The sequence below is a fragment of the Cydia splendana genome, unplaced genomic scaffold, assembly GCF_910591565.1.
Source record: "Cydia splendana unplaced genomic scaffold, ilCydSple1.2 scaffold_72_ctg1, whole genome shotgun sequence".
Lineage (NCBI taxonomy): Eukaryota > Metazoa > Arthropoda > Insecta > Lepidoptera > Tortricidae > Cydia > Cydia splendana.
Window position 1 is genome coordinate 54572 of NW_026946902.1, and position 27165 is coordinate 81736.

The following is a 27165-nucleotide window of genomic DNA, read 5'->3' on the forward strand; positions in this document are numbered from 1 at the left end:
GCTGATGAGTGGATCGGATGTTAGTAAAAGTCTAGTAAAAACGTCAAAATTACATTGTTCTCTTGAAAATTTCCTTGCAAAATTTTGTCGGTATGCCCTAAAATGTTTATTTCGGGCTTCTGCTGCTTCTTCCGACAACTGGCCAATGGGTAATAGAGCGTTTTCTATTACGCGTCCCCCATGGATCAAAATTTTATGCATGGTTGGAGTCATAGGATGCCATTCCCCATACAAATTCTTATATAATGTTGCTGTATCATAAGCGTATTCGTCGAATTTAGCAATATTTATTCTATGACCACTAGATATTACCTCTAAAATAACTTTCAGCCTAAAAATCAAGTCGTAGCTGACTTTTGTGATATCAGCCGCCAATTCCGGATTATCAAAAAATCTCCTACTGGTGTTGCCGTCATTGGTGTTGCCAAAGTTAGCCTTCGGCATATCAATCAGCAATCCTGTCTCAGTTTTGAATCTCTCTTGGATATCCTTTTTTCTCTCTTCTTCCATAAGTTTTTCTTCTTGTGTTTTTCTCTGTCTGTATTTCTTTGTAGGTAATCTGTACGCTAAATGCAGGATGCTTTCCATAAAACGGATTCTAGCATGTAAGACTGATAATCCAAAATCCAAAGCTTCCGGACTCTCCTCATTTTTCTTGTTGAGATCATTAAAATCCTTCGTTTGATTAGCACCACATATATAACACTTGCTCGTGGATTTTGTATCTGTTGCAGCATTACAGACCTTTCCGTCAACCATGGTCATTTTAAAAATATACCCAAACAAAAATTCATTTTCATGCAAGGTCACTTTAGAATCATTTAGGTGCGCAGCAGAATTCTGCACATAATCAATTTCTTCTTTTGTAACATCTGTTGATTCTTTTACGTAACGAAATCTGATTGGACGACAAAATCGTGTCGAAGACGGTGTCGGATTATTCCAAACCACTTTTTTGCCTTCTTCTCCGCAAACGATCTGTAAAGGCACAAAAGAACTCATAAATATATTTCCATCAGAATCACTCTGTTTTTTGTTTGTTGACCTTATTATTTCGTATTGATGCCTGCTGAGGTCAGCATCTACATACATTTGTAGAGCTTCTTGTGGTGTCAGTGGAGCGATTATTTCATTAACGCTGGATGATCTTTTGTATTTACTAGCACATTCTGGAGTATTAGTAATATCCTTAAGCACTTTTGAGGCATCTCTTTTGCCACTAGTTTGAAGAACCGATTGTGCTGCATGAACAATAATTTCATCAGGTAGGGCAGCTCGAATTTTTTCCGTTTTCCTTCTCTTGCTTCGCTCACTTAATTCCCCAAAGGATTTACACGGTCGTCCTGACGTGTTAGAGGATGCCACTGGAATCTCAAAAGTTCCTTCCAACCAAGACTCATTCAATTTTAAAAACTTATCTATTGTTTTGTTTGCTTTCAACCACCTTTGTTTTATTTGTGATTTCACTTAAGAAAATTCATGTTTTATATATTTTTTGAGCTCTTCCGTTGTTCCGTAGGTAAGCACAAGATAATTTTCATAATAATCGCACTTTTCACTTAAACTTGGCAAATTTTGCTCTTGTATTTGCTCAAAAATATATTTTCGAGCAAATACTTTTCTCCCCGAAGCACTGGGTTCACCTGTAAAAAGATAAAACTAAATTAACAATTTTTTTTTAAATGTGCCAAAATATTTTTTTTTCATAGGTTATCTTTGAAAGCCTCTAAGACCACATAGGGGCGGCTAGTGGCGGCTAATTTCTAAGACACCATAAAGACGACTAAGTAATCTGTTCAGGCATATACAATACAAGACAGGGACGCACCCTGAAGTATAACAAAAATACCATTGAAAATCAAAATCCATGAAAAAACAACATTTTGTGAAGGGTCATATTTAACGAGCTCAAAATATATGATAAATGTCAAAAATGTAATATAAAATTATTGAGATATATAAATTCTTACCTGAATAACTGGAATCCATCAAAAAAACTTTATGAAAACGTCAGAAAAACCAATTAAACACTTGGGAAAACTTGCAATATTTTGGCGCGTCGAGAACAGAAACTTGCGCGCTGAGCGATAGTCAGAGTTCGACTGCCTGTTATGCGGTTCAGGTTTGATGATAAGGAGTGGGGAGGGTCATATAATAGACTACCTCCACGTGGTATTTTTTTATCAATATGTTGATTTTTGCAAAATCGACTTTTAGCCGCCTAAATCGGTCATATCTACGTCTGTGGCATTGACTATTTTTGGGTTAATAATGATTAGTTTGGTGTCATTTCCTTTAAAAGGATAGTAAAATGTAATAAAATTGGTAATCATTTCACATTAAAATGGTGTTATAATTTTGGTGATCATTCATGATTAAATAGGGTGGTAAAATAGATTTTTTTGGTATTAAATTTTACTAAATCTGGTGATCAGTTAAATAGCAGCCGTTTATAATAGTTGTGGTATACTGTGTGTAAATCCAATACGGGCAATAAATTAAACTACATATAGAATTTATCCGTCTAATCATTTTATACGGGCCCGACACGACACTATCATGAATAATGACATGACTTGTCATGACATTCCAGCGTTTGGTCCAGTCCGGTCATGACATTCTTAAATCTCCCCACACACTTGTCCGTATTTTACATCATACTTAGCCACGGGGAGTTTTAAGTTATTATTTTCCTAACCGTTTGGCTTAGATTTGTTGTAAAGTACGCTTAGAAGAACACAAAAACCTAAGTATTCAATCAACGGTTCTAATTTCTCTAACCTGTCGTAACCATACTATGAATATTGTTGTAGGTACTCGTAGTCGTAACTCTATGTCCGATGAGACAGAAAAATTGAGAAACAGAGATAGGTAATCAGAAAATGATTTAGGGTAGTGGCACCAAAGATGACCGACCCCGAGCTCCTTAATATAGTAGCTTACAATCGCCCAAATCTAGATGCTTTCTTAAATTTTACTGTTACGCACCATCTGCATGATGTTATGGACCACGGAGTAGCAATGTACAAATTGCAGAACATTCCCAAAAAGCGGAAACGTTCTCGAGAATGTTCTCAGAACATTCCTGCAACATGGAAATTATTGTTCCACCAGTTTTTTCCAAAAAAAATTTTTGTGATAGGAATCTAGAAACCTCTATCTCCCGCCATGCCAAATCTCAGCGCGCTCGGACCAACTTGAAAAAAAAAAAGTCGGCCATTTTGATTTTTTTTAATGCAGTTTGTTTTGTCTCGTGGCCCTCTATGACATTTGGTCGAGAAACCTCCACCTATCACGCACCGTTTAAAAGTTGCCATACAAAATAAAAGTGGCCAGTTTTCCCGCAATTGTAACATTTTTCCAAAAAAAATTTGTCATAGGTATCTAGGGGACCCCGAGATTCCGTGACCAAAATTTCAGCGCGCTAGGACAAACTTGAAAAAATTAAAAAAAAAATCGGCCATATTGAACAAAAACATGGCGGCCTCAAAAACTGCCAGGGTCCCTCTATGACATTTGGTCGAGCACTCCCTACCTAGGTCTGACCGTTTGGCCGGGCCGTCATACATTTTTCTGACCGGAAGCGGTAGACCAAAACTCGGAATTTTCTGGGGGTAAGGATACTACATCTAAACTATCGTGAATATTCATGGTATAAACTACGATAAATAAATAAATTCTCGTTCTCGAGAACATTCTCAGAAGTTACCGGGAAATTCTCATGTGGAAAGTTTCGCAACTTTGGAAAGTTCTCGAGAGTGCATTGCTACCACGGAGTACAAGCTAGCGCTCCCAGATTTATTTGCAGTCAGTTACTCCACGACTTTCTAGTTGAGCTTGAGTTGAGGAATTCGCGCGCGGACCTTAATTATTTGTTTACTTACGCGAAGTATTACGAATTTTAGATTGATTTTATTAGTAAAAATACAGTTTACAGCCAATAATTGATATAAAGTAGTGTAAAAGTGAAATTGTATACGCGAAGTTTTTGAAGTAGAGGCAGAACGAGCCTTTTCTGCTATACAGGGTATCTGGTACAAAAGTCATTTGGCTGATGCTACGCTAGATATGCTGTGTTTTCTCAGATGCTATTTTCAAAATGACCTATAATTTTCTTTAAAAAAAATTAAACGAGATCTCACAAAATATGGAGATCTTGCGAGATTGGACATATTAAATCTTGCAAATACCGAGATTGATGATTATGCTGCAAGATTGCACTCCCTAATTGTACGTTTTTGACATTCACGGACCGATTTTGGATTGCAGCCACGCTATTTGGACTGTTGGCTGGCTGAAGGCTCGTCAGTGGCCACCTTTACATTACTTCTAAATATAACATTAGGTACTTCTAAATATCATAATGTCTACTATCACGCAAGGACTATGTATAGATAAAATTCTTTCAACTGAGCTTGTTCACTTACCTGTACTAACAATGGCATTGTTCTATTACAATCCTATTATCTGCTTTTGTTCTCGTAGGCGCCAACCAATTTACTTACAAAATAAGTTAGAAGTACATTGCATGTATATTGAATTCTAAACCTTATTTCTTGTTGAATGGGGTTAAAATGGTCTAAAAAGATAATATTATATTCAATCTTTTGGAAAGTCACATGCACCTTAGCCACGACAGGTGTCGATGGTTGTTAAATGCAAAAAAAGTTGGGTTAGCCATTATTTAGTTAGTGTATTTTGTAGTCTATTGTTTAAAGAAATAGAGTCGTTAATCTATACTAACATTTCAAGGCGGTTATACTCGTAATCTGCTTTTACTACGAGGGGATTATCCTAATTTGTGGTTTACCACTCAATGGTATTTATTGTATTCTTGAGACTCATTGAGTAAACTAGCTCAGATCGCTTGATTCACACTATAACCGATTTTCATTAATTTTATGACTTATCCGTGAAATATCAGATAATCAGATGTACGAAATCAATTTATAACTCATTTTTTTTTAAATAATTAATTAAAAATTGATTGATTTACTAAACTATTCTGTCAAAGAGTGATTCTCAAGAAAGTGGCATCGACAGGTTAAAGTTAATAAAAAAAACATTTGTATTTTTTTTACTTTTAAGAATGAAAAATATGTTTTACCACTTCAAGTAGTTCAAGTACCCCAAAAGTTTCAAAAGGGAACGGAAAATGAAGAAGTTATTTTCAAGATATACAATAACCTATACGTTGAACACAGGTTAAAGTTAAGCAGGTTACAGTGAAAAATACATTCATTTTTATTTCTTCCCTTGAACGGATAATGTCTCACTTTTAGCATAGATGAATAAACCTTCATACAATATTAAAATGATATTATTACATTGGGCCCCACCATACCAAATTCGTAAAATAATCGAGACAAGTTAAAGTTAACATTCCGTTACAAAACCCCAAATTTCTGCCTTTAACCACTTGTCTCTACGAAACTACGACACTTGGGTCATAATGGTACCCTACGGTGGTTAGCTTGATACTTACCTAATATTTTGCCATAGTTGTAGGGATTGCAATCCGGTCTGGTTTTGAATCCGGCGGATCCGGCCGGATTGGTATTGCGGATAAAAAGTTAATCAAGTCACGTAATTTATTATGTTTTTTACCGTTATATGCGAAGTTAAGGATATTTTTAATGGATTATTAATAAAACGGCTGTTTTAATTTTCAAAAAACAACGTTTTTAGTACTTAACCACTAAGTCTTATTACAATAATCAGTCTCACAAATGAAATCTTCTTTTTCTCTTCAAATATCTATAGCCCAACCCACATTTCCCATAAAAAGGTGCTTTCAATTCAACCATTTTTGTTTGAGCAAACAAAATCAATGAACGCGCATACCTATACAAGTATACCTACAATAAAACAACATTTTCCCGCTTTATTTAGTAGCATAATAATAACAAAATAACATATATATAATAGTAATAAATAAATATTATAGGACATTTTTACACAAATTGACTAAGCCCAACGGTAAGCTCAAGAAAGCTTGTGTTGTTGGTACTCAGACAACGATATATATAATATACAAATACTTAAATACATAGAAAACAACCAGGACTCAGAAAAAAATATCAGTGCTCATCACACAAATAACATGTCCTTACCGGAATTCGAACTCAGGATCGCGGCTTCACAGGCAGGGTCACTACTCACTAGGTTAGACCGGTCGTCAAAAGTCAACATATATTCCTCTAATTAGGTACTTTTAATTCGACAAAACATTTAACTTAACTGCTGAAGTGCTGAATGAATATTAATAAATATAAATTTATTCATTATATTTTAAATGCAGGTAACACTTATAATAACTGGGCTATAATGGTTTGTACAAAATAAAACGAAAGAACATGTACATTAAATTACAATGTAACAACACAATAAATTGAATATAAACCAATCCAGTACTTACGGTGCACGGAAATCTCAACGCTACGACGACACATATTTCGTCGGCTAGAAGACTGACGTCAACTAACAAACAAGTTGTTGTGTTGCTGTTTGCGAGCGGGAAAATTCGAATATTGACGAGAACTTTTAAATTTTAGCAGTGTTTTAAGCTGTTATTTTATATTTTAGCGGTTTGATTCATTTTACCGGATCCGAGACCGGATCCGGTGAATTTTGCCGGATCCGGTATCTTGATAAATGTGCCGGGTCCGGCCGAATTACCGGATCCGCCGGACCGGATTGCAATCCCTACATAGTTGTGATCTAAATATTTTTTTTCTGTGTATGAGTCAGATGCAATATCGCGCATGTACAGGTTAGTACAGGTTAACAGTGAAAATATCATTGGACAAACTTCGTGCGTGAATATTGTTGTAAAAAAAATATATAAGGCCTGTGCAAAGTACATTTTAAAAGGTATTGTTTATGTTATTATATAGCATGATATTTTATTTACATAAATTGCTGCTTATAAAATCTAAAGAATTAAAACTGGAAGAGCGATGCTTTTTGACAAGACAGGTTACAGTGAAAAGTGCTACTTAAAAATATAAGTATTAAATTTAAATAAAAATAATGACTTGGCGTCGATAAACATTGTTTTAGTTTATCTAGATACATTTTTGTTTCGCTAATAAACATACATTCAATTCAAAAACTCGATGACAGGTTAAGATGCCACTATTTTGAGAATCACTCCAAAAAAGCTGTGTTTTTAGAAAAAAATACAAAATATGGCATGTAAATAAAACTGAAATCAGTATCTCTTATAATATGAAGTTATATTTTGATCTTGTTTGTAGTCCAGTATTTTCGAATGAAAGTGAACATAATTATGTTGCTTAACAATATTATTGTTTAATTGACCGTGTAACAACACTCCTATCAACAATAATAAGGTTTATTTAAGGTTAGGGTCCTAGCAAATATTTGACAGTTTAAAAAAAATGGATTATTCGGTGTATAAAAGTATAATTAGTATCATTATTCTGAATACATTTATATCTCTATACCAAATAGCAATATCTATAACTAATAGATTAATATCTCTATCACTGTATATACCAAAATACTAAGTTAAGTGTTTTTCTAAACTACGTATTTTAGGTACCTACCTTCTTGTTACATGTCTAAGACACGTAAGACAAGGTTTTAAGATATTAATTTGACTTGACCGTTATTCGAAGCTTATTAATTGAGATAGGCACGTCGTTTCCCGCCATTGTATTGCTATCTCTTTCTAACTTATGGCTATATTTCGCTCTTTTTCCCCCCACCATTGGTGGACCACCACCTGGCAGTGGGGATGAGTTTCTACTTAAACGAAATTCCAGAATGGCTCGTCATTGGCGTCTCGTTTCCCGCCGCGATAGGTCGTGCTAGCAAAAAGTACGACTTTGATAAAATCCGTTATAAAATTATAGCTCGTTCCAAGTGCGAGCATAATAAGATTAAATATTTATAGTCGTTTTCAGTACTAGCAAATATAGTGAAAGGTTATTTGTGACAACATACTCACGTAAGTAATCTTCGAGTAGCTATTCATTCTTTTCTAGTACTGTTGCACAAAGGGTTTCGAATCTACCCTTCAATTTTATTGGAAAATTAATAATTATTTAAACGGTTTTTGCCGTTCGATACTTATTGTAGTTTTTATTGTAGAATGGATGATGTAGAAGGAAAGCCTGAAGACAAACCAGATGTCTCTAAAACAAAGCGTAAGCATGTGTCTAGCGAGTCAAGCAGTAGTGACAGTGACTGCTCCAGTTCCTCAGATTCGTCGAAGTCAGATTCGAAACGCAAGTGCCGTTATCGCAGCAAGAAAAGGGGGGGCCGGAAAACATCCCATCGCAGGCTCCATACATTAACCAAACAAGTAAACGAGCTGCGAGCACTTGTTAATCCTGATAACTATTATACGCTCGTGTCGATGATTGTGATGCATATTCTGTGGTTTCGGATAATGTCAGTCGAGAACTTTATACCGAGGCGGAATCTCAGCCGGGCCCATCTAAACCTTTTGTTTTGGGCCTCGGAACCAAATTAAAGGAACCAACAATACCCGACGCTACGGAGGAGCAAATAAAACTTTTGCGTGAAGTGCAACGCTTCGATGATAAAGGCTGGAATGACATTCGCTATTCCGAAACTCAGAAAATCTACAGTAGGTCTCCGGGCTACACTGATTTGGAGGTTAACGAAGAGGTTAAACAGTATGACACATATCCACATTTGGTGCATTCTGACAAAGCGTATGGCGCCCTTACGTTTTGTTTGATAAAACAGCAAGAAGCTCTGCACGCTGCAGTGGCAGAAATACTTCACTATACTAAATCTGGTGGAGAGTTTTCGTACGAAAGCTTTCGTGAAAAGGTAAGTAGCGTCCTGCTAGGTGGTGACCTTTTCAAAGTCTCTGAAGACATGTTACAACTGGTTTGCGGACACAGAGCCGAGGTGATAAACATGAGACGAAATGGAATCACGAAACATATCAAAGAGCCTTTGCTTAAAGCGGTCATACGCAAGATACCGCCATCTAGTTCGTCGCTGTTTAACGCCGAAGCATTCACAGCCAAGATTGAGCACCATGGTGGAGTTCGTAAGTGTTTCTGGCCTCTAAAAAAGACCACTGTTTCGCAAACAGATGAGTTTAAGGGCACTACAGGCGTTCCCTCGCAGGGAACAGCGCCTCACAAACCGCCCTCGCAGGGCTATTGCAATCACGCACATGCAAGCAACACTTTCACATGTAATGCCCAGGCATGCCAGGAAAATGCTGCCGCGCAGCCGTATATGCCCCAGCGGGGTAATTACAATCATAGCTATCCTTCGCAAGGATATAATAACAGTGGATTTAAGGCTGGGCCCAGCGGTTCCTTTCGCGGACGTCGATCAAGACAATATCAGCAAAAGCCACAAAATCAGCCTAGAATTGCTCGAAAACGAGGAGCTTCCCCCGCGGGGTACAGATACAATAAGAGAGGTAAATATTGACATGAGGTTCAGGGCAGGCCGGCTGGCACAGTTTTACAGCATATGGGAGAACATGAACGCACCGGACCACGTGCTACAGATGTTAAAGGGGTATCGCATACCCTTCTTACAAAAGCCACCTCTGGTTTATCCGAACCGTTTCGACAACAACCTAAAATGTCCACAGTCAGACGAGATGTCTCATATCATCAATCAGATGAAAGAACAGGGTGTCCTAGAGGTAGTGGATCCGTCTCCCAGCTTCATATCAACGATGTTTATAGTGCCCAAAAGCGACGGCTCGCCCCGGCCTATTTTCAATTTAAAGGCTTTAAACCGGTATGTAATGACCGAAAATTTTGGATTGATAAACGTGCACCGCGTGCCAAATTTCATTCAGCCGAAAGACTGGCTATGCAAGATAGATTTGTCCCAAGCGTACTTCCATCTGCCGATAAGCCCATCGCACAGACGATTTCTACGCCTTATCTATGGCCAAGAGCTCATGCAGATGACCTGTTTACCGTTCGGGCTCAGTACTGCGCCAAAGGGTGTACCCTTGTTTTGCCGACAAACTTTTCATCGAATATTGTTTCATCGACAACGATTCATCGAAACGTTAGTACTAGTAATATTGTTTGGCGGTATTTTGTTTCATATACTATTTATTTCAATTTTTCTTACTGCGTAGAAATACTATTCAACGAATATTACTTGATCGCTAATTCGTTTCAAATTATTTTAATTGGCACAACTACTAAACATTGCAATTCATTTGTTCGACGTATTACTTTAATACATTTTTATATGTCGTACTACAACACATTTATACATTATTCTGAAGTAAGAATTTTAGATTTAGGTTAGGTTATAACTGCGACCCCACACAGAAACGAACGGCTTATAAAGTAGATTTAGGTTAGGTTAGAACTGCGACCCCACACAGAAACGAACAGCTTTCAAAGTAGGTTTAGGTTAGGTTAGAACTGCGACCCCACACAGAAACGAACGGCTTTTAAAGTAGGTTTAGGTTAGGTTAGAATAGCGACCCCACACAGAAACGAACCACTTTCAAAGTAGGTTTAGGTTAGGTTAGAACTGCGACCCCACACAGAAACAAACGGCTTTCAAAGTAGGTTTAGGTTAGGTTAGAATTGCGATCCCACACAGAAACGAACGGCTTTCAAAGTAGGTTTAGGTTAGGTTAGAACTGCGATCCCACACAGAAACGAACGGCTATCAAAGTAGGTTTAGGTTAGTTTAGAATTGCAACTCCACACAGAAACGAGCTGCTTTTAAAGTACGTTTAGGTTTAGGTTATCAAAGTAGGTACAGGTTAGGTTAGAACTGCGATCCCACACAGAAACGAACGGCTAACAAAGTAGGTTTAGGTTAGGTTAGAATTGCGACCCGACACAGAAACGAACGGCTTACAAAGTAGGTTTAGGTTAGGTTAGAACTGCAACCCTACACAGAAATGAACGGCTTAGTAAGTAAAATTATTGTTACCAACCAACCTATCTTCAAAATTAGAGCGCAAACTTAAAATTAAGTATATCCAGATAAACAATTTTATATCTTAAACTACCCATATAGCAGAGTAAGCCGACTGACGTGACTGCGTTTAGTTTCGATAACGAAATTTTACAAATTGAAATAATTTTACGCGCAATAAATTTTATTAAATACAATCCAAAATGAAATAATAAAACTCGTAAAGAAATACCACGATATAAACTATATACAAAATAACTCAAGTACCAATTAAAAGTCCGTGATTTAAATTTACTAGTATCGATTCTTCGACGCAATAACTTGTCGATGAAATGAAAATACTTGAAACGTTGTCTTCGAAATAACATTCGATGAAATGTCTGTCGGCAATTCAAGGGTAAACCGCGCCAAAGACCTTTGCGACTTTTACCAATTGGATAGCACAGGTTCTAAGGGATATGAATATAAGAATAATAGTATACCTCGACGATTTCCTTATTGCCCACCAAGACAAGAACATGCTCGCCAGGCATGTCGAGGTGGTCGTAAGGAAATTAGAAACGCTAGGGTGGTTAATCAATTATCAAAAATCTCAATTGACCCCCCAAAAAGCCCTGGTATACTTAGGCGTCTGGTGGGATGCCTGGAGAAACCAGAAAAGACTTCCAGACGAAAAGATCCCTATTTTGATTGGCAAAATTCAACAAATGCTTTCCGCTGCGAGAACCAACCGGAAAACTTTAGAGAGGTTAGTGGGACTTTTGAACTTCGCAAGTTTTACGGTTCCAAGGGGAAGGTTAAACTACCGAGCCCTGCTAAACCTTCTGAACTCTGTGCCGCGATTTTCGAGCGAGACTTTTGCCATCCCCGACAGGGTCAAAGCGGACTTGATGTGGTGGTTGCACCATTGTCGCACGCCTTCACCGATCCACCTGCCTCCGCCGTCCCACTTCTTAACAACGGATGCGTCAGACCTGGCCTGGGGTGCACAGTTGGACGATCAAGCTCTGACTGGATTTTGGACAAAATCGGAGCAGACGTTGCACTGCAATCAGAAAGAGATGCTAGCTGTTCAAAGGGTATTAGAAGGTCACTGTCAGTACCTGAGCAACTCTACAGTACTTGTGCAATGCGACAACAAAACTGTGCTATCCTACTTGCGCAACCAGGGCGGAACAAAATCGAATCCACTCCTGGAATTAACATTCCAGATATTTTGCATCCTAGAGCAGTATCGCATCCATCTAAACTTAGTTCACATACCGGGCAAATACAACAGCCATGCAGATCACCTGTCACGGTTGCGTCAGACTCCGGAGTGGCATCTGCTTCCGGGAGCCACAGAAAAAGTATTTTCAAAATGGGGTGTTCCCCAGATCGATCTGTTCGCGTCTCACAGGGCGCATGTAGTAATGAACTATGCCTCACTGGACCAGAACGATCCGACGGCATTATTTCACGACGCGTTTTCACAAGTATGGAATTACAACCTGGCGTGGCTGTTCCCGCCTCCCTACCTGGTCCCGAAAGTGCTAGCCCATCTCAACCAAGCAACGGGCGTGTATCTGCTAGTAGTTCCACGATGGAGTCGCGTTTATTGGAGAGCGGACATCAGGTCACGCGCTCAAGCAGCCCCGTTCACTCTGCGGTCCCTGGAAAAGTTCCTGATCGACGTCACGACGGGATTGCCTCCACCGAAAGTTCAGGACATGGTCCTAGAAGTGTGGAAGTGTGGGGGTGGTCGGAGAACCTAACTGACTGGAATTCGGATCAATTAAAATTGCTCGAACAATCTTGGCGTACGTCTACCAGGAAAACTTATGATATAGCGTGGAAAAAGTGGGTCCTCTGGGCCACTAGTCATAAGGTAGACTGTAAGAAGCCATCAGGTTCAGACTTAGCGAAGTATTTATCTGATCTTCATTTGATACATAAACTTTCGTACAGAACTATATTACTTTACAAATCAGTAGTGTCAACATTATGTAATACTGAGGATTCCGGCCTATTGAGTTCACACATTCTTGTTAAACATGTCCTTAAATCAATAGCTTTGCAGAAACCTATCGGCCAGAAACCACCTATTTGGAATATAGACATTCTTCTTGACCATCTAAGTAAATGTAAAATTAATTTAGAAAGTTCTTTCGAATCATCCAGGCACACTGCAATGCTACTACTTCTTTGCTCCGGCAGACGAATCCATGATTTGACATTGTTAAAAATTGATTGTCAGCACTTTGTTGAATCTGATAACGCTATTGTTTTTTGGCCGTCATTTGGGTCTAAGACGGACTGCGCTGATTATAGGCAGTCTGGATGGAAATTATTGCTGAACCCTGACTGTCAAAACTTAAATCCTGTGTTTTGGGTGAAGCATACTATTTATTTGTTAAAACGTAGGCGTGAGTTAGCCAACATATATGATTTATTTGTTACACTGAGAGGTGCTGTTAAAGGCGCTTCCCGAACGATCATATCGGGTTGGATAAAGAGCTTGTTCAAGGAAGCAGGCATTACAGCATCCCCAGGCAGCATTCGCTCTGCTGTGGCATCAAAACATTGGGTGGATAATTTCCCTGTAGACGACATTCTAGAGCGTGGTAATTGGCGCTCAGAAAATACATTCTGTCGGTTTTATAGGCGTCAAGTAATGCCTGTAACCTCTACTGTTGATTCTGTATCACACTTATTTAAACCAATTAAATAGTAGGTAACCTAATATACTTATTCTTAATAAACTGTGATGATGACAATAATGTTTGCTCATTTGAAATGGCAATAAATGATTTATTACTAAATCCAAGGTTTTATACATTTCTGTCCTGTCGATTTATCATCACATTATAAGGTCACATTGGCGTCCTCTTTTTCACCACCACCAGGCGATAACAAACAGGTCTCAATTAATAAGCTTCGAATAACGGTCAAGTCAAATTAATAGACGCGTTTTACCTACCAATAAAACGCATATTAATTTACTTACCTTATTCGAAGCTTATGAGTAAACTCTGCCTGGTGGCATTAAATAATTTCGAGCCAATGACGAGCCATTCTGGAATTTCGTTTAAGTAGAAACTCATCCCCACTGCCAGGTGGTGGTCCACCAATGGTGGGGGGAAAAAGAGCGAAATATAGCCATAAGTTAGAAAGAGATAGCAATACAATGGCGGGAAACGACGTGCCTATCTCAATTAATAAGCTTCGAATAAGGTAAGTAAATTAATATGCGTTTTATTGGTAGGTAAAACGCGTCTATTATGATGCGATAGTTTTCTCTTGTATTATATTGTTTATTCCAAAATTGTTATTTGTACAACAAGAGATCAAAGTTTGATATTTCTTCGAGTGCTTATTTTGAGTCCCGTGCAAGCGAAAGATCCTACAGGTAATAGATTCACGGGCGTAGCGAGTGAATCAAATTTAGAATCTTGAGCGCATACATTTAATGTAATTGTAAGGGACTCAAAAGCGCACGAGATGTAAATAACGTTGATCTCGTGTAGTACACACAACTTTTTACCGCAGCAGTGAGAACATATTAGACCGCCTGAAAAATGTAATCGTTCTTCGTCACTTACCTATTCACTCATGTTTTCTTAAGATATTTAGTTTAATTACCGCAATCAGACACAAAAACAAAACCTAATAAATTTCAGTAAAGTAATATGGTGGGAAAATGCCGATGACAGGGTCAAGTGGCGAAAACGAGGGGAGGCCTTTGCCCAGCAGTGGGACACCAAAATAGGCTAGAGAAAAAAAAAGTAATATGGAAATAACGAACATCAGCTGACACTTCAATCGACAATTTATTTTTGTAAGATACGGTCCGAATTGCGGATACGTACTATTTTTCAACTATAGTAGGGATTCTTAAAAGTAGAAGAATTTATTTTGCGTAATAATCTGCGTATTATTTTGAGTTCATTATTTTAATTAACTTTTATTAACATTGAACTTTTCAACAAAGTGCACGTCTTAAGTGTTCGTAGATCTTTATTTATTTATTTATTTACAAATTTAAATCAGGCAACAAGGCCCATATTACGAATACCTTACAGACTAACATACATATGTATTGTATAAACTTAAAACTAAACACTAACAGCCGTATTCATAAAAAATCCTTAAATGAGGAATGATCAGCTTATTAGCTAATAATTCGCTGTTTAGGCTTAATAAGCCGTTGATAAGACCCGTGATTCATAAACAGTTTTTAGGGGTTAATTAACTAATAAGCACATTAGACCCGTTATGTTGGCATCTTGGCACATCATAGACAAAAATATGGCTGAACATTAATTTAAAAAAAAGTTTGACAGCAGCACTAGCGGTAAATCATAAAATCCTGAACAATACGATGTACAATTTTGACCCGTTTTCTGGGTTATTAAAATAGCCTCTGCATCACAAAAACAAATAAATAATATTGCACGGCCGGAAATTTTACGAAACTCGGTAAGTAACCACCTATATCATAGTCTGATAATCAGACATGTTTCCTTTAAAGTAACAAGTACCTAATTATGAGTTCATTGCAAGATTTGCAAGCAATATTGATAATACTATGTGTTATTGCTTATAGTATCAATATATTGTGGAATGAGGGAAAGAGGACGGTTGCACATCTCAAGTCAAGAATTCTGCCTGCGCGCCATCGCCACCGTGATACCACGGATTCCAACACATTTTGTTCTGGTAGCGAAACACGAACGTTATTGACACTATTCATATCAAATGATCGGTGAAGATAAATCAGGTGAGCAAGATTTGGTTATTCATTTCTTAACGTAAAATGTTGTAGTATTTTTATACTTTATGAACATACCTCGACACCCGAAAAATTATGGCCTCTTCATTTTTAATTTGACGTACTATCGGTGTTTTGTAGAAGAGCAGAGCTAACTAAGCTAGTTAGGAGCTGTTTATAATTAGAATTAGTGAATAACATACTTAACCAACCACACGATGGAACCAATTTATCAGTGAAGTGGCGATTTATCTTACAAACCTTTTTTGTTCGCCTAGGGCGCAGAGTTAAGCGCTTATACATGCAACTTGACAATGACAATGTTTGCAGTGAAACATCTCAGCCAATAGCCGCATTAAAAGGCAAACTGCACAATTCATAATGAGGCAGAAATGTTCATTCCTCACAGGAGTGTCGCTGTTGGTAGGTTGGTTAATTTAAAATCAACAAAGATATCAATATGATTTTTACATAAGGTACTTATGAATCATAACACACCTGTGTAGGTTAATTATTTGTTTAAAAGTATATTAGCGTTTCAATTCATAACTTTGTTATTATTGTATAATTTCATTTTATCAAACTACAATTACCGGTAAGAAACAGTGTCTGTAGGTACGCTAGGTAGAAGTATGTAACTATGAACAAAACAGACATGTATGTAATTCTTTAGTTTTGCTGTGAGATAGCTATGGTATTGACAAACAACAACAGAATCTCTGCCTGGATGGAGATCCATTATTCCACATAGTTAACACAAATAAAAGATGATATAGGTTGATTCAATGAGTATATTAATTGAAACTGTGTTCTTTTCAGCACGGGCGTAGCCAGGGGGGGGGGGAGGGTTTGGGGGTTCAAACCCCCCCCCCCCCCCCGAAAAGTTCAGAATATTAACATTCATAGAATTAAAATAAGAACAGGCGTGCGGCATATTTCATTGATTACTAACTATTACCTATAGTATACGGTGGTTTGGATTTTGGATTTCTCCGCCATCGTCGATTATCGGATCGCATCAATTACTTTCTAAGATATGATAAAGGTGACATTCGGGTGGCGACTGCAGCAGCATTATTCTCTTGCAATTTGCAATGTTACTGCTGCAGCACTGTCAATTTTCGTGATAAAATGATGTGTCTGATTTCCATACTAAAAGTAAAAATGTAAAACTGTCTATCAAATTACGTTTTTTATATCGATAAATTTTCGCGCTCGCTTCGCTCGCGTTTTCAATTACTTTCTAAGATATGACAAAGGTGACATTCGGGTGGCGACTGCAGCAGCATTACTCTATTGCTGCGTTACTGCTGCAGCACTGTCAATTTTCGTGATAAAATTATGTGACTGATTTCCATACTAAAAGTAAAAATGTACAACTGTGTATCAAATTGCGTTTTTTATATCGAAAAATTTTCGCGCTCGCTTCGCTCGCGTTTTCAATTACTTACTTTCTAAGATATGACAAAGGTGACTTTCGGGTGGCGACTGCAGCAGCATTACTCTGTTGCTACGTTACTGCTGCAGCACTGTCAATTTTCGTGATAAAATTATGTGACTGATTTCCATACTAAAAAGTAAAAAAACCGGGCAAGTGCGAGTCGGACTCGCGCACGAAGGGTTCCGTACCATAATGAAAAACAAAAACGGAAAAAAAATGCTAAAAAAAAACGGTCACCCATCCAAGTACTGAAAATTATAATAAGGGCGAAAAAAACTATTGATTTTGGAGTGTAGTTTTATTTAGTGGTACCTAAAATATTTTATCTGGTCTACTGTCCTCTAGCATATCCATCTGTCAACTTTACTTCAAGTTCCGCCTCCAGGGGAGAGGGAGAGAAATTAGGATTAGAAATTAGCCGCTTACTGACACAGACAGAATTCCACGCGGGCGGAACCGCGGGCACAGCTAGTCTCTAATATTTTTCTTGTGTAAGGGTTATTTTATGTACTTTTAGTCGTTTTATTTTCTTGAACCCCCCCCCCCCCCCCCCCCCCCCCCCCGATACTAAAACCTGGCTACGCCCGTGCTTTTCAGGTTGTGAGTATTCCATCATCAACTATTGTCCGGAGCTGGCTACACAATCCGGAGGCCACACTGTTCTGGCATCTAACCGGCCTGCACACCGCCATCAAATGAAGTTGGTTGTACTGAAATAAAGAAAAAATATTAACTAGTTTAATGATTGTCAAATGTAATAACTGTAATAAGATTGTTTAAGGTGGTTCGATTTTCATACAAAATTCAATCGCATTGCATTAAGTCACTACACACTATTAGTACATAAATATTTCCGCATTTATCTACTTTCGAATATTCGTTTGCGCGAAATTAATAGGAAAACAATGTTTCATACAGAAATCATGCAATAATCATAGTTAAATTTTCATCAATTTTACGTATGTGTGTGTCACAAATGTCGTGTACAGATACATTTGCGACGTTGCCATACTATTTCCGACGTTGCCGGGCTGACCACGGCGCGAATTTGGAGTGCCGTCATGTTTAGTGCAATTTTGTTGACAGGTACTTAATTGACTGAAGCGAGAATAAGTACCCGAAATTCGTCAGCTTAGCTAAGAACTATCATGGCGTGTTTTGCAAACAGTCGCTTTTTTGCTTTCAATCGGAAAGTTCCCGGTTCGATCCCCAGCATTGTATGCTGGGATATAACTTTTTGTAATTTTTTTACACCTAAATTTCGTATTGTTTTTTTTTATATGTTTATTTAATTTTTCTTATTTTCAAAAAGCGAATGACTACGCGTATTCGTTTATTTTTTACAAAGATAATTAGAAATTGTACTCTACCTAATCTCTTTGATTTTTACAATCAGGACATCCTCACTGCAATAAAAAAGAAATGTATAATATTTCCTGTGGTTGAAAATAATGGAATTTTTGTCCATGAATGAAGAACACAATTACAGTTACTACCAGGTAAGTAAATTATAACTCGATTATAACATTATTAGAATCCATATTGTTGCATCATCTTTCTTCCTATTACATCAGAGATTTTTTCCTATCATGATTCATGATATTATATTTCTTTCAGGTACAGGGACTACTACGGATAACAAATATGAAAAAAATGTACTTGTACTTGAATTCAAAATAAAAAAAATACTTAAATAAATGTTTTCATTTTATTTTAGGTAAAACCGGCCAAGTGCGAGTCGGACTCGCAAACGAAGGTGTTGAGATTTAAAATTGCCGCATAAATGTACATACTCTAAATTAATTACTGAATTGATCGCTAGATGTCTCTTTTTAAAATGCAAACTAGCTAACGGTATGTTTTCTAAAAACAATGGAGTCAAACAGTTTCCATGGTCAAGTCAGTAACCAAAAGTAAAGTGACAGTGATACAGTGAAGTATAGTAGTAAAAGTAACAGTGCTTAGTGATAGGAAAGTGAACTTTAAAGTGCAGTGTTTAAGTGCGGATTTACAACAGCCAGGTGCGAACATTTGGTCCTATTCGAGTCGGATCAGGCTGTGACGCGAGTGATAGTGCAGTGCAAAGTGGACTCTATCGGATTGCACTAAGGACTATAATTGAGTAAGATCGTTCCGTTTATTTGGACTTGTAGAATTTCGCGAAGTGTACTTTGAACTTGTAAAATTTTCCGCGATATTTGGGACTTAGAATATTTCGTAGTGTTCTGAACATAGTCTAATTTTCGAGTATCCGAGACTTTTTCATAGAATTTAGAACATAGAAAAATTCTGTGACTTTGAATATTTTTCACTAACTTGTGTCTTAGAAGTTTGGAACTTAGAAAATTCTTGGAATTTGGACTCAGTCAAAATGGAAGCCTTATTCGTAGTACAAGCGGATAACTTACATCTTCTTCAGAAAACGGCTACAAACTTCAAGAAGTGTCCCAAGGCGAGACTTACCAAGTCATACTTGCAAGTCAGAGTGGAGAATTTAGACAAACTTTGGGAAGTTTTTCAAAACACTCACCGAGAGATAGTGAAGATAGCGACAACAGAACAACGAAATAGTCACGAATATTTTACGCAAGAGATATACGACAATGGAGAAGAGTTGTATATAGACACCAAAGCGGAGATACTTGCGAAATTAGAAGGAGAGCAAACGAGTCATACATCAGGAACGGAGAAGCAATCCATCAGACCACAGAGCCAGGAAGTTAAGCTACCTAAGATTAATATACCACAGTTCAATGGAAATTACAATGATTGGGGGACTTTCAAGGATCTCTACACATCTCTCATTCATAATCAGAGTTCATTGAGCCCAGTGCAGAAATTGCACTATTTGAAGAGTAGTCTTAGTGGCGAAGCTGAACAACTGCTAAAGCACATTCAAATTACTGAGAAAAATTATGAAGTAGCATGGAATACCTTACACAACAGATACAATAACAAGAGGATTATGGTTAACTCAATTTTGAATAGATTTTTGGGTCAAAAGAAACTGAGCGTTGAATCTGCCAAAGGTGTCAAAGAATTGCTGGATATTTCTACAGAATGTCTGAACAGCTTGAAGAACAATGACATTAGTATCGATAACTGGGATCCAATCATAATACATCTATTGGTGCACAAGTTAGATACGGAGTCACACAAGCACTGGGAAGAGGATCTGAAGACATTATCTGTGGAAGACTTGCCGACATTGGAACAATTCAACAAATTTTTGGAGGGAAGATTTAGAGTTTTGGAGATGGTTCAAACTGCGCACCCAAAAGAGAAGCCTCAAGTTAGAGCCAAGACGTTCCATGCAACTGCTACGCCTAGCAGTACCACAGACTCCAACCATCAATGCGGTTTCTGTAATGAAGATCATTTCATCTACAACTGCAAGGAGTTTGCTAAATTGGATCCCGAGCAACGATCCAAGGAGGTTCAAACAAGGAGTCTTTGCTTCAACTGTCTACGGCCTGGACATAGCGTGAGATTTTGCAAGCGTAATACTTCATGCCTGCGTTGTAAGAGAAAGCATCACACACTATTGCACGTTACGAAACCTAACACTGTATCACTCGTAGAAAAACCAGAGAAAGAAAACAAAGAGCAAGCTACACCAACAATCAACATAGTATCTCACTGTGCCTGTCAGAGACGGGTTACTCTTTTAGCTACAGCACTAGTGAATATTATGACAAACAGAGGAGCACAAGTAGTTCGAGCACTCATAGATCCATGTTCGGAAGAGTCATTTATATCAGAGGAGACAGTCAACAAACTACAACTCAAACGAACAAGGGTGGAGGGTCAAGTGACAGGTGTTGCGAAGATGTCGACTCCAATCAAGCACGCGGCGGAAATACAAATAGTATCGAGAATCAACGAGAGCTACAAGCTAAACTGCACCGCCTACGTGACAACAGAAGCTACTGACATAATGCCTGTTACGAAGATCAATAAAGAACAATGGACTCAACTACATGGCTTGGAGTTAGCTGATCCTACATACTACAATCCTGGAGAGATAGATTTGTTACTTGGTGTGCATGTCTATACAGACATTTTAATGAGTGGAGTCATCAAGGGCAAACCAGGATCACCGATAGCGCAACAGACGTTATTCGGATGGATAATTTCGGGCGGAGCACCCGGTGAAGAGCACGGGAAGAATGGAAGAATTGTTAGCATGCATTTGAGTGTGAGCCTAGACAACATGCTGCAAAGATTTTGGGAATCGGAGACGCTAGATAATGAGAGCAAAGACACTCTGACACCTCTAGAGAAAAGAGCTGAAGAGATTTATGAGAAAACACTAGCGAGAGATGAGGATGGAAGATTCATTGTTGGACTACCATTCGTACGAGATACACCGATTGTTCCCGAAAATTCCCGTTCAATTGCTGTCAAAAGACTTGAATGTCTAGAGAGAGAGAGTTCAAACACTGTAGACATGAGTAGAAAGAGCCAAATAAAGACACTAGGAATAATTTGGAATATTGATGAAGACAAACTCAAAGTTACACAAAAAGAGATAAATACTGAGAGTGCTAAACCTGTTACAAAGAGAAATGTACTCGGACAGATCGCTTCACTTTTCGATCCGTTGGGTTGGTTAGCACCAGCAATCATGAAGGCAAAGATGTTCATGCAGAAGCTATGGTTGGAAAAGCTAGATTGGGATGAGGAACTACCCACAGATCTAAAAGAAGAATGGATCCAGTACCAAGAAGACTTACCCGCGTTATCAGCGATACAGATTGATCGTTGGACTGGTTCTAGTAAAAATTCAGCGATCGAGTTACATGGATTTTCTGACGCATGCCAGACAGGATATGCAGCAGTCGTGTACCTTCGAGTTGTACCCAAAGATGGGTCACTATGTCAAGTGTCTTTAATTACTGCAAAATCCAAAGTTGCACCAGTTGTTAAACCATTGTCTTTGCCACGACTTGAACTATGCGGAGCATCGCTACTTAGCAAACTCATGAAACACGTGATGAGAGTTCTAAATATCGAGTTGCAACAAACCTATGCGTGGGTAGACTCCAAAGTGGTTTTAGCCTGGATAAAAGGAGATCCTAACAGATGGACACCCTATGTCAAGAATAGAGTGATTGACATAAGGAGCAATTTAGACACACACTGGTTGTATGTCAATACCAAGGATAACCCAGCAGATCCAGCTTCCAGAGGTCTGTCACCCAGCAAGCTGAAACAAAAACAGTTATGGTTCAATGGTCCGGAATTCTTACGTGAACCTGAATTCACCATACCCGTCGACTCCATACCTGAAACAGAATTAGAGAAACGCTTGTTAGTAAAATGTAAGACAACAACCATAGAAACAGACTCTGAAAAGCTTACCTTACTGAAGAAATACTCGTCACTGCAAAAACTTCTGGACGTGATTTCATATTGTAGAAGATGGCTGAAGATCCTGAAAAAAGAAAAGAATATTAGTAAACATATAACCTGTGAAGAAAAAGATGAAGCACTTACCTTGTGTTTAAAGATGTCCCAACGGATAGAATTTCCTGAAGAGATTGATCACCTGAAAAGTGGAAAAACTATTAAGAAAAGCAGTCGTCTACTGCAATTCACACCTTATCTGGATGATAAAGGTCTTTTGAGATTAGGAGGAAGAATGAAACACGCAGAGTTGAGTATGGATCAAAAGCATCCTATTATTATAACTAAAAACAACGTATTGTTACCTGTTTTGTTGGAAGATTCTCACAAAAACACTCTTCATGGAGGGCCGCATCTCATGACACCATATTTGAGAAGCAAATACTGGATTATTAAAGGAGGTTCTTCAATAAGGCAGTTTTACAAGAAGTGTACAACGTGTGCAAGATACAATGCGAAAACAAATACTCGGTTGATGGGAAACTTACCGGAAGTTCGAGTGAAACCTTCCCGCCCTTTCCTTATCAGCGGTGTTGACTTTGCCGGTCCCATCACATGCAGAATGAGTAAAGGTCGAGGAGCTAAGACATACAAGGCATATATTGCTTTATTTGTGTGTATGTCTACCAAAGCCATACATTTGGAACTAGTCAGCGATATGACCACAGAAGCGTTTATCGCTGCCTTCAAAAGATTTGTGTCTAGGCGTGGTCATTGCAAGGAACTCTGGAGTGATCATGGTACAACATTCGTTGCAGCTGAAAAAGAACTATTGAAGATGTGGCAACAAGGTCGCAACGAAATCCCAGAAGACTTACTCAAAAGTTTAGACGACAGAGGAACTCGTTGGAGATATATTCCCCCTGGAGCACCAAACTTTGGAGGACTATGGGAGGCCGGTGTAAAATCGACGAAGTATCATCTCAAAAGAATAATGCAAGACGCAACCCTGACGTTCGAAGAATTTTATACGGTCCTTTCGCAAGTTGAAGCGTGCCTTAACTCACGTCCATTGGCTCCATTAGGCGATGATTTAGATTATTTGACACCTGGACATTTTCTGGTCGGCGAACCCTTGATTTGCTTACCAGATCGCAGTAATGAGCAGAGTAACATATCCAGCTTATCGAGATGGCAGTTGACCCAACGCATGCTACGAGATTTTTGGATTAAATGGCAAAGCGAATACCTTTCTCGTTTGCAATTGCGTCCAAAATGGAATACACCTAAGAAGGATTTAGAAGTTGGAGAACTGGTATTGATCAAAGATGGAAGATTTCCACCAGCGAACTGGAGAGTAGGTAGAGTACTTAAGAAGTACCCTGGCACTGATGGATTGACTCGTATGTATGACATTCGTACAGCTTTCGTGATTACACAACGGCCGATTACCAAGCTGTGTCGACTTCCTAACTAGTAATCAAGGAATACTTCCTTGGCGGCGGAGGATGTTGAGATTTAAAATTGCCGCATAAATGTACATACTCTAAATTAATTACTGAATTGATCGCTAGATGTCTCTTTTTAAAATGAAAACTAGCTAACGGTATGTTTTCTAAAAACAATGGAGTCAAACAGTTTCCATGGTCAAGTCAGTAACCAAAAGTAAAGTGACAGTGATACAGTGAAGTATAGTAGTAAAAGTAACAGTGCTTAGTGATAGGAAAGTGAACTTTAAAGTGCAGTGTTTAAGTGCGGATTTACAACAGCCAGGTGCGAACAGAAGGGTTCCGTACCATTATCTGTAAAAAAGGGTCACCCATCCAAGTACTGACCCCGCCCGACGTTGCTTAACTTCGGTCAAAAATCACGTTTGTTGTATGGGAGCCCCACTTAAATCTTTATTTTATTCTGTTTTTAGTATTTGTTGTTATAGCGGCAACAGAAATACATCATCTGTGAAAATTTCAACTGTCTAGCTATCACGGTTCGTGAGATACAGCCTGGTGACATACGGACGGACGGACGGACGGACAGCGGAGTCTTAGTAATAGGGTCCCGTTTTACCCTTTGGGTACGGAACCCTAAAAGCTGTGAAAATCAGGTATTGAATATTTTTTTTGAAAACGTTGATAAAGTAATTTATTGATAGAGTCTGTGCGGAAAGAGAAGAGTCTTGAAATGTAGGGGAGCCCATACATTCTACGACTCTTCTCTTTCCGCACATACCCTAATACCAACTAATACTGAATATCTGGGGGAGCGGTGGTGGCCTAGCGGAAAGCGCGTGCGACTTGCAATCCGGAGGTCGCGGGTTCTAACCCCAGCTCGTACCAATGATATTTGGTACGAAATATCATTTGATACCTATTTACCGAAACCTATTTATATACCGATACCTATTTTTCGGTGAAAGAAAACAATGTGAGGAAACTGGACTAATCCCAATAAGTTAACTCTCTGGGTTGGAAGGTCAGGGCAGTCGCTTTCGTAAAAACTAGTGCCCATGCCAATTCTGGGATTAGATGCCAAGCGGACCCCACGCGAGGAAGAAGAGATTGAATATCTGGGAGACCGACCAAAGCTTAGAAAACATATAAAAACTAAAAAATGCGCGTTTTCTCACAGATCAGACCTAGCTAAGAGATCCAACCCCTTATAGCAAATTTCATTGAAATCGTTAGAGCCGTTTCTGATATCATCCAAATATATAAATAAATATATATATATAATAATTGCTCGTTTAAAGGTAAGATGACACAAAAAGACTAAAATAAACAAAAAGAAATTACCTACTCGCACCAGTCTTGAACCCCAATCCTCTTGCACGTATTTCCACGAACATACCGTTACGCTATTGCAACATACTTACGTTGTGTGAAAATGTCTACTACAAGGATCACAGAAACACTGTTTGCATGTGTGAGTAATAGTAGGAAAAAGCGTGACAGCAACACTCCGTCGAATTAAAAAGGTGGTTTTTGCACAATGAAGTATTCAATGTTTATTTTAATAGTTCAATATTTATTTAAAGAGTGCGCGAAACATACTTTTAAGTATACAAATACCATGACCATTTCACAAAAAAATAAAACCTGAAATTTTGCAAAAGTGGTGCCATCTAGCGAGAGTTACGTTTTGAGTAACCTAGGCGAACCACCTTAAGTGGGTTGTTTGATTTCCCTAAATTAACACATGAAATATGTTGATATGTTATAATAAAAATCTCAGTTTAAAACACATGAACTTGTTATATTTATCTATCACAATTTAAAAAATTAACTCTGCTCAGTGTGGACTTCAACATAGAACTCAAGTATGCTAGCATTAATAGCAATTACCCGAGTACACCATTCTTTCATAGCAAATAGCACCACACAGCATTCAGTGCAGCGGCAGCATTAACAGCGATAGCGGTACACCCTGAAATTCGGGAATCAGCTGCAAATGGTGTTAACGGTATGAAAATCGACACGATTAATCTTTAGGCCATTTGAATCAATTTGACCCGTAGCACCAAAAAAAAAACATACAGAAAGGAGTTATGACGTCATCTTTTTTTTGTATGGAAAAAAAATATTTTTTGTATTTAAATATTAAAATTAAAATTAAAATAATTTTCAAAACATACCTTTATGATGAACACACAAATAAATGCCCTTACCAGGATTCGAACCTGGGACCTCCTGCTTCATAGGCAGGGTCACTATCGACTAGGCTAGGAGGCCGTTTCATTGATAGATTGATAGATCACAATTTGTAATAATAAAAATTAAAAAAAAAAATACTAAAACTAAATATTTTCGAAATTAATTTCGTGGGGTTAGATATGAGGATATTGGGTATTACTTGAGGTATATTTTACAAAAAAATATTCAACGGTTTCGTATCTGGAGGAGCCCAAACTTGGTATGTTTTGAAAATTATTTTTATTTTAATTCAATGCAAGTGACGGAAATATAATAATGTGATATATTTTTAGAACCGGCTCAAAATGCCCTTTCATTTAATACCACACACGATAGTTTTCTGAACAATTTTTTTTTATTACATACAAAAAATTGATGACGTCATAACTCCTTTCCGTTTGTTTTATTTTTTTGGTGCTTCGGGTCAAACTGATTCAAATGGCCTAAAGATTAATCGTGCCGATTTTCATACCTTTAACACCATTTGCAGCTGATTTTGGTCAACCGCTAGTACAGAAATCCAACCAAAGTAGGCCAACCACAGTTTATTTTTTCATAGTTATAATGATAATACACCTACAAATTGGAATATGATATGTCCCACAACAAAGGTACCTATATACCTGCCCATATTATTCAATTAAGTATCTTCAGTATTGCTGTGCCCTTACAGGTTGCTATGTAATATGTGCGCAATTAATAATTTTTAGTTAGAGCTTGAGAATACCGTGATCTTATAATAAATCAACGTTTTATGGCAGGTAATGAGTATGAAACAAAAGTAGGTATACTCACTTCTTTGCGCTGTAGCATGGTCTAATAAAACATGGTCTTCTATTCCCAGAGTGACACGGGCCTACGTCACAATAACATTGCCACTTTATTTCAACATAACATGTTACATGGGTACATTATAGCTATGGTTAATAAGTTAAAATATTTCTTTATAATTTTATAATTTTCATTTATAATGTATTTTATCTTAGTACCGAAAGTCACCAGCCTCAGTCGCT

The 27165-nt window shown here is 38.0% G+C and overlaps 1 long non-coding RNA gene across 2 annotated transcripts; it reads left to right on the forward strand.

Moving 5' to 3' along the window:
- The first annotated feature begins 15023 nt into the window (after nucleotides 1-15023).
- Nucleotides 15024-25865, forward strand: LOC134805877 (uncharacterized). 2 transcript variants are annotated; one of them, XR_010146417.1, is made up of 3 exons: nucleotides 15024-16096; nucleotides 17712-17868; nucleotides 25607-25865. It is a non-coding gene; the product is annotated as an uncharacterized LOC134805877 (long non-coding RNA). The 2 variants fall into 2 exon arrangements; XR_010146418.1 differs by having other exon boundaries at nucleotides 15024-15682.
- Nucleotides 25866-27165: the final 1300 nt, after the last annotated feature.